This window comes from Mesocricetus auratus, unplaced genomic scaffold (assembly GCF_017639785.1).
Source record: "Mesocricetus auratus isolate SY011 unplaced genomic scaffold, BCM_Maur_2.0 Super-Scaffold_100022, whole genome shotgun sequence".
In the NCBI taxonomy this organism is placed as follows: domain Eukaryota; kingdom Metazoa; phylum Chordata; class Mammalia; order Rodentia; family Cricetidae; genus Mesocricetus; species Mesocricetus auratus.
This window is the reverse complement of record NW_024429203.1, coordinates 29,652,199-29,661,272: the sequence shown is the minus strand read 5'-3', so window position 1 is coordinate 29,661,272 and position 9,074 is coordinate 29,652,199. Positions and strand designations below refer to the sequence as shown.

General features: G+C 40.7%; 1 long non-coding RNA gene across 2 annotated transcripts; it reads right to left on the bottom strand.

Moving 5' to 3' along the window:
• Positions 1-747: 747 nt before the first annotated feature.
• Positions 748-9,044, bottom strand: LOC110340762. 2 transcript variants are annotated; one of them, XR_002382567.2, is made up of 5 exons: positions 8,518-9,044; positions 8,348-8,395; positions 7,332-7,546; positions 5,763-5,923; positions 748-1,658 (listed from the first exon to the last, which is right to left on the bottom strand). It is a non-coding gene; the product is annotated as an uncharacterized LOC110340762 (long non-coding RNA). The 2 variants fall into 2 exon arrangements; XR_005870316.1 differs by having other exon boundaries at positions 7,332-7,411.
• Between the last annotated feature and the right edge of the window lie 30 nt (positions 9,045-9,074).

Here is a 9,074-nt window from a genome sequence, read left to right as displayed (position 1 = left end):
GAAAAAACAAAAACATAACCATTAGCTGAATTAAAATGAGTGTAAGTATCAAAGGAAGAACCAGTCATTGGCCAGTATTCTGCAATGCTAGATATTTCTGAATTCTCTGTGTGCTTTAAAACATGTTGTTGTTTATTTATATAGGGCCTCTCTATGTAGCTCAGTTGGCTTCAGACTAAAGATCCTCCTGCCTTTGTTGCCTGGGTGCTGGGATTATAGGTCTGTGTACCTGTGTGACTTTTGAGAACAATAATAATCTGGAGTGTGAAGAGCCCAAGATAGAATAATAAAAGGCTACAAATATTTCCATTTAGAGAAGACCCATCGTAGTTAAAATTAAACTTTAAAAAAATTAAAAGTAAGGCATGTCTACCCATCCTTTAAAAGAACCAAAGGCTTCCCTCTTAGTACTACTACGACTGTGGGGCATTCCATAAGTGTTAGTACGTTGCATTTCATTTTCTCTTGTCTCAGATGTTTTCAAATCTCTAATTACCTTAGAGATTTTTATTAAGATATTTTCTACTCTTAGGGTTGGAGAGATAGCTCAGAAATTAATACTGGCTGCTCTTGCAGAGGACCAGAGTTTGGTTCCTGGTGTCTAGATGGCAGTTCATAACTCTCTATAACTCCAGTTCCAGGGACATCTAATGACCTCTTCTGGCTTCTGCACATACTAGGTATACATTTATACACATACGCATGAGGCAAACACCCATACACATAAAAATACATCATTTTAAAAGATGTTTTCTAATCGCAATTTATTCTTTGATCCATTGGTGGTTTTCTTTCAGAAATGTGCATTTTAATTTCCATATATTTTTGTATTTTATAATTTTCATTTTGTTACTGATTTCTAGTTTAATTTCACTGTGGCTGGAAGACATATTTGCATGCTTCAATCTTCTTCTTCTTCTTCTTCTTCTTCTTCTCCTACTCCTTCTCCTTCTCCTCTTTGTTTTTGTTTTGTTTTGTTTTGTTTTTGAGACAGGGTTTCTCTATGTAACAGCCCTCACTGTCCTGGAACTAGCTCTGTAGACTAGACTGGCCTCAAACTCACAGAGCTCCACCTGCCCCTGCTTCCCAAGTGCTGGGATGAGGGGTGTGTGCCACCACCCGGCTTTCTTAAATGTTTTAAGACTTGTTTTATTACTTGAAGTGTGCTCCATCTTAGGGAATGACCCATGAGCACTTGGGAAGAATGTGTATTTACATGGAATCACAAAGATTCTGGATCACCAAACAATACTGGGAAACAAGAATAAAGTTGGAGGTCTCAAACCTTTCTGATTTTAAAATTATGAAGACAGTACTGATACTATCATAAAAACAAATAGAGGCCAATGGAACAAAACAGAGCACCTAAAATTAAATCACAAAAGCAACAGGAAAGGATAGCCTCTTGCACTAATGGTATTCGGAGAACTAGAGAGCCACAAACAAAAGCCTGAAACTGGATCTCTATCTTGTGCTACACACAAAAACCAACTCAGTGTAAACTAAAGACTTAGGTATAAACCCTGAAAGCATAAAACCCCAAAAGGGAAACATAGGTGAAATATTCTTGATGCCAGTCTCAGCAGTGATTTCTTGGATATGACAGCAAAAAGCAACAACCAAAGCAAAAGCTGTCAAGTAGTACTGCATGAAGGCTCCTGCAAAAGCAAAAGAAATAAGTGAATGAACAAGCAGTGTGCAGAATGAGAGAAAAATTTGCGGCCTATGTATCTGTTAAGAAGTAATGATTCAAAATATATAAGAAATTCCTACAATTCCATTGCAAAAACAAACCAAATAAACTGATTTAAATATAAGGAAAATGAGGTGGTGAGAGGTTTCAATGGGTAAAGATACTAGCCACCAAGGCTGAAGACCTGAATTTGATCCCAAGACCCATACTGCCCATACTGTAGAAAGACAGACAGACAGACAGACAGACAGACACACACACACACACACACACACACACACAGAGTAAATAAATAAAATACAATAAAAATGTTAATGAGCAAAGGATGCAAACAGTCATCTCTCCAAAGACAGACTACAAATAGGCATCATTATATGAAAGAGTGCTCAACTTCAGTAGTCACTGGAAAAAGCAAATCAAAAGCTCAATAAGATATCACTTCATGCTGGGCGTTGGTAGTGCACGCCTTTAATCCCAGCACTCGGGAGGCAGAGGCAGGCGGATCTCTGTGAGTTCAAGGCCAGCCTGGTCTGCAGAGTGAGTTCCAGGATAGCCTCCAAAGCCACAGAGAAACCCTGTCTCAAAAAACCAAAAAAAAAAAAAAGATATCACTTCATACCTGTTCAGGTGGCTGTTAGACCCTGGGCAGGGGTGGGGGGGTGGGGGTGTAGGATATACAGAGTTTTAATTCTTCTGCACCGATGATGAGAATGTCAATAATGCAGCCATTGTGGAAAACAGTATGGAGGCTTAAAAACAAAAGGAGGCATTCCTGAGTATTTATCTAAAGGACTGAAATCAAGATTCCAAATATCTGCACTCCCACATTCACTGCAGTAGCACCCACAATAGCCAATATATGGAAACAGCCTAATTATCTATCACCAGATAAAAGAGTGACAGTGAGATGACTCACTGGGTAAAGGAACTTGACTCAAGCCTAATGACCTCAGTTTAACCTCTAGGACCCAATGGCAGGAGAGAACCAAGTTCCATAAGTTGTCCTCTCACTTCCACACGCCCTGACCTCCACATGAGAGCCTTGGAATGCACTGCCACCACCATCCCCTAATAAAAATACAGGAAAGTATTTTTTTAAAAACAGATGAATGAGAAAGAATGTGATGCATACAGTAATATTACCTCCGCCTTGAGAACAAAGGAAATTCTGCTATGTACAGCATCAAAGAACCCAGAAGACACTACACCAAGTGAAATAAGCTAGTCACAGAAGCACAGATACTACGGACTCCCATTCATACGAAGTATCTAAAATAGTCAAACTTACAGAAACAAAAGGCTGGCTGGCGACTAGCAGGGTCTGTACAGAAGAGGAAAGAAGAATTGCACAATGGGTATAAAGCTCCAGTTACACAGATGAGTAAGTTCTGGAGGTCAGTTGAATACCATACTAAAAATTTTAGACTAGACCTAAAGATAAGTGTTCTTACTTCTCACACAGAAGGGAAGTGGAGAAAGGTTTGGAGATGTAGGCATGTTATTACTTTGATCATTCTGATGGGTTTTATCCATATACATACAAATGTGCTCAAAGCCACCTAACTGTACATAATAAATACGTAGTTTTTAAATAAAAAGTAACTTCACTTCAATAAAGTTTTCAAAACTAGAAGTATCAAGCAAGATTCATTCAAGGAATCTCAATCCTCTAGTTTGTTCTAGAATAGTTTCTTACATACAATGCTACAAACATGTCCGGTGGCCTGTGTGAGTGATGCTTATTTCATAAACATCTTTATTTTATACTAGCAAGTACTTGAAATTGGCATGGGGTATAGATTTGGATTTTCTCATGTAGTTTCACTATGGTTATTATAAAAATGTAGTGTTCACTCTACCACTGTAACCTACTTTTCTAAACAAAAGCATCTAAACAATCATAATGAATAAACTTCACCCATTTTTTACTTGAATCTAAACCCAACCCTAAGTAAGCTCATAGCATATTGACCTGCCTTTGGTCCTGAAATAATAAAACAGGAAAATGCATGCATTCACAATCAAGAACAAATGGTATATATCTTGTTTTCCAACTGCACAAGCGGTTTTACTTCAGCAAAATGTGTGCATTGCCCAGTGAGCCATGAAGTTGCTTCTCCCTCCAATTCCCACCACCTTTTCGTGAGCTTGTTGTCAACTCCCATCTTGTCTATAAGTTGACTTTACTCATGCTAATTGAGTTGTACACTTTATTTTTGTCAGTCCACACTTCTCTCATCTCTTTTTCTGTACATTCATATCCTTTTACCTCTAGAAGTGTTTACTTATTTTACTCAACTTAATAATGAATATAGTAGACTCACAAGAATCATTTGGGAATGTTGCATTTGAAATGTCATATAATTAAGAATCTGGCAATTCAATTGTTCTACCTCACTTATTCTAAAAGCAGAGCTCAAAAGTTGACGGCCAGAAGTCCTTTCCTTTTTGTTTCCCTTCAACCTTTGAAGATGCGTGATTATAAAGAAAAAAGGAGAGAGATGAAGGGAAAAGAAAGAAGGAGTTAGATTAAATTAATAGCCTAAAATGTGCAGCAGGAAAGATGGGTCTGTGGACAAAGGCACATGCTACCAAATCTGATGGTCTGGGTTCAATATCCAGAACTCACAGGATGGAAGGAGACAAGCAACCCCTCCAAGTTGTCCTCCACATGCATGCTATAGCATGTTCACCCACACACTAGTACCCATACACAAATAAATAATCTACATAATTAAAAGGAATGAATAATTGCTAATATATATAGCTAACAATTCACAAGAAACACATCTTTTGGAACAGAGAAACGAAGCTGAATCATGTAGTCCAAAGTTAAAGAGCTGTAAATTAGGCTACATAGAGCTCTTCAGAGTGACAGTTACAACCTACTAGTCATTTTCAATGACACACCTGCCGCATTTCAATACAGGCAACATTGGTGTTTGGCTCACTTCTTCCTACCTCTGACCTCTCTTCCTGTAACCTACATACATGGGCACACTGACACTGAACTCTTTTGGTACTCTCTCAATCCTCTCTTCCTTCTGAACTCAAACCAGATCTTATCCCCAGACTGTGCAAGTAGGTGGTTGACTTAATTATCTGATTCAAATAATCAGATAAAAATGAGTCAATTTCTGCTTAAAGGGTAGCCTTTAAAGAGGAGGTTGCTTATTTTAGTGAGTCTTTGTGTACTTTCTGGCTCTGAAGTAAGTGGCTTTTTATCTATTCCCAAAGGAACCCACCCCCAGAACAATGAATAAACAGGAATTATCTCTTAACTAAGGTACATATGTGGGTTCCTGGCCTAGTTAGAGGCACCTCAAGTACCATTCTCATTGATCTAGAAATCTGTGTCAACCTTTTGGCCTTCTCCTACTTCTCCCCTAATGTTCAAAACAATATACCTCACAACAAAGTATAGAATTATTTGAGGAATTAAAGCTAAAAGCACAGAGAGTAGTGGATGGTTCAACAGCCAGCAAACTCTTCACTAAAAACAAAAAATGTGGTCAGAGATGGCGATATAGGTCAGTAGTAGAATGATTTGTCCAGCATGCACAAAGCCCTCGGTTCAATTCCCAGTAACACACAAACACAAACACAGAGAGAGAGGGGGGAGGGAGATATGCATTATTAAGACTCAGTGGGTCAGTGGGTAAAAGTGCTTGGCATGTAAGCCTAATGATTTGGGAGCCACCCCTAGAACACACACTGGAATGAGAGAATAGACTCCAGAAAGTTATTCTCTACCTCTACACACCTCCTTTGGCAACACATACACACACACACTAATAAATTAAATTTAAAATGTGTATATTATAGGATGAAAGGACCAGGGAAAACACCCTGACCCTGATCTGGGAACAGGAATTGAAATCCTGTCAATCCCCGAGATCCCTGAGGCCTCTGAGCATTAAATCCCACCAATTCTTGAGCACATACACACACACACACACACACACACACACACACACACACACACACACACACACACACACAAACCCCACCAATCTCAAGCCACCCTGGAAAGCTCTGCCTCCCAAGGAACCCTATATAAACTCTGTACCTTATTCAGTCTGCAGCCACCTCACCCCAGAGGCAGCCAACCTCCTGGATTCTTCTTTCCCAATAAATCTCTTAAGTGAGGTTTGTTGTGCCATGTGACAGTTTCATTAGAGTGAGGTCCAGCCAGCTGGAGCAGATGGGAGCAGAACTGCAACACTTCCCCTAGTGGAGAAGAATTGTTACACCCCATGAGACCTTAGCAAGCTGGACCGCCTCTGCTGGGGAAAACTGTCCCTTAAGCAAGCAGAACTGTAAAACTTTACAGACCTATGCAGAGATGAAACAGTTTTGCTGGGAAAACCCTTCCCTGCCCAGTTTGTTACATTGGGGAAACCTTTCCCTGGAGCAGAGTTATAAGCTGTAACACGTTCACAGTGACTTTGTGGTACTCCTTGCCTCCTGACTGCCATGATACCTTTCTATCTGAGCTGCAATGTATATAAATACATATAAACTAATTTTCATTACAAATTAAACCTACAGAAAAGTTGTAAGAACAACAATTAACTACCCTTTGTCTGGAATGTTTAACATTTGACACCTTTGTCATCATCTTTGCTGAACTATTTGAGAATAAACGACCTGTCGCTGTGGAATAATCCTTCTGTACGTTGTGAAGATGTGTTGCTCTCGTTGGTCTAATAAAGAGCTAACTGGCCAATAGCTAGGCAGGAAGTGGTTAGGTGGAAGAGCCAGACTGACAACACTGGGAGGAAGAATGGGGAGTTGCCAGCCAGATGCAGAGGAAGCAGGACATGTAGAAGGTGAGGTAGCAAGCCATGAGCTACATGGCAGCACATAAATTAACAAATATGGGTTATTTTAAGATGTAAGAGCTAGTTAGTAACAAAACAAAGCTACCAGCCAAGCATTTATAATTAATAATAAGACTCTGTGGTTATTTGGAAGCTTATTGGTGGCACAAAGCTGACTGGCAGGACGGAAAAGTCTGCCTACAGCTTACAATCACAAACTTTTATCCATAAATACTTCAGTGTGTATTGATTAATAAGGACACTTTCCTTCATAACACAGTACAAGGGTTAGAGTCAAGAAACTTAGCATTGAGGCCTAGAGAGAATGTTCAGTAGTTAAAATCAAGTACTGCTCTTGAAGAGGTCCTGAGTTCAGTACCCAGCACCCACACCAACACTACCTGTAACTCATAGGGGATCTAACATCCTTTTCTGGACCCCATAGCATCTGCGCTTACACATGCATGTAAATGCCCCCACTACCACACATATATAACTAAGAGGAAAATAAATCTTCTTTCAAATCAGCATTGAAACAACACTTTTATCTAATATACAACCCAATTCAATTTCCAACAATTGCCCTGACAGGATTCCTTGGTAACATGCTTTTCTGGGACCGTATGCTGCCTTTAGTGGCATGTCTAGTAAGAGAACTCTTCCTCAGCCTTTCTTTCATGTTAATGGCAACTTTAAGTGTACAAGCTAGCTAGAGGGTAGATTTTCTCAGTTTGTTTTTCTGGTTTGTTTCTTTGTGACAGATTCAGAATATGAGTTTTTACAGAGACAGCCTCTAAGAGATGTGTCCTGCTTACCTCATACCGGGGGCTCTTTGTGTTATTTAACTCCAATTGGTAACTTGGATATTCTCTCAGGAGAGTGTCAGATTTCTCCACTGTAAAGGTACGTTTGTTAATCCTCTGTAATGACCTTTTTAAATCCAAAGATATTTTGAGACTGTATAAATACCCTATTCTTCAACCAAACTTTACCCAATGACTTTAAGCACTCCATACGTCAGTTTCCTGAACTAAAAAAGAAGGAAAAAGAAAGAAAAAAAGAGGAATGGGAATACACATTGAGACATTTATGGGGGCTTATCACATATACCACATTTCTGAGAGCCTGTCTAAAAACAGTTAAAGTGAAAATATGCAATGCTGGTTCCTTTTTAAAATTTAATGTGGACTACACATGGTGATACCTGCCTTTAATCTCAGCCCTCAGGAGACAGATCTCTGTTAAGTATGAGCCAGCCTGGTCTACACAGCAAGTTGTAGGTTATCCAGGACTACATAATGAGATTGTCTCAAAAACAAGAAAACAATGTAGGGCCCAAGAGATGACTCATTGGCACCTGCAGCAAGCCTGACCACTTGAGTTCCATTTTCTAGGACCTAAATAGTGGAAATCGAGAACCCACAGTTTGTCCGATGACGTCTATAAAAAATAAATAAAATGTAAAAATATGTGTTGTAATTTATTTCCAAATTGTTCATTTCTGATGCTCAGTTTGTTTAGATTTGGCAATGATGAGTCCCTTCAAGCTGTATTCTCTTCTGACACATTCTTCCTGTTGTACACGCACACACAAAAAAATCTCCTTGCTTACTCATGTAAGTTCTTTCTAGGGCATCTTATACTTTCCCTGTCTGCCTTGGACTGAATCATTACTCCCAGCGAATTGGGTTCCTTTTAATGGAGAATGTGTAACCAGGAACCAAGGTCTGGACGCATATTATATATTTCAAGATATTAAAATGTCGCTGCCTACTTAGGTTACCATATGGAATACTGGTGTGATAATTTATGATTAGAATTCTAACTTTACCTGTGTGACGTTGGCAACTCTCTTCATTCTAGCAGCCTGCTGCATCATCTGGAAATAAATTGGATAGTTTTCAAGCGTTTACAAATTCCCAAACAGTTTGGGGAAGTATGGCAGAAGATATGGTCACCTCTCCCCCAGGGACACGCTCAAAGATGTGAAACTGTGCCTACGTTTTAGGGGTTCCAGGCTTCGAAACCCATCGATAATTCCGAATTCCGGATTTTAATCATCTCTAGGGTCTCGTCAGAGCTGGCATTCTTTTTGTAAGTGACCGACTGCTGTGAGTAGAAATCCTCACAGACGTTAAAAAGTGGAGAGACTTATATAGTAACGAGAAGGGGGCTAAAAAGAGCACAAAGAAAAGAGGCTGTGAGCAACGCGTTGCTCAGTCACGGTGTTCCTCGGGTTCCAAATTTAGCGCAGCAGTCTCCTGCGGGCGAGGTTTTGGCGGGAAGGGCCGCAGGCGGGCTGAGCACGTTAGGCGACCCTACAGGCGACGCGCAGGCGGCACGCTGCACCCTCCGCTCGGCCCACCAGGGCTCGCTCTTGCCCTTCTGCTGGAAGGAAGGAGGAAGGGGGCGGAGCGGACGGCGACCCCGCCCCCGGCCGCGGAGAGGAGGGAGGAGTAGGCTGAGGAGGGCGCCGCGGCCGGAAGCACAGTGCCCGCCCGAGCCGCGCGCCGCCCCTCCCTCCCGCCACCGACGTCGGCGCTGCAGCGGTAGCCATG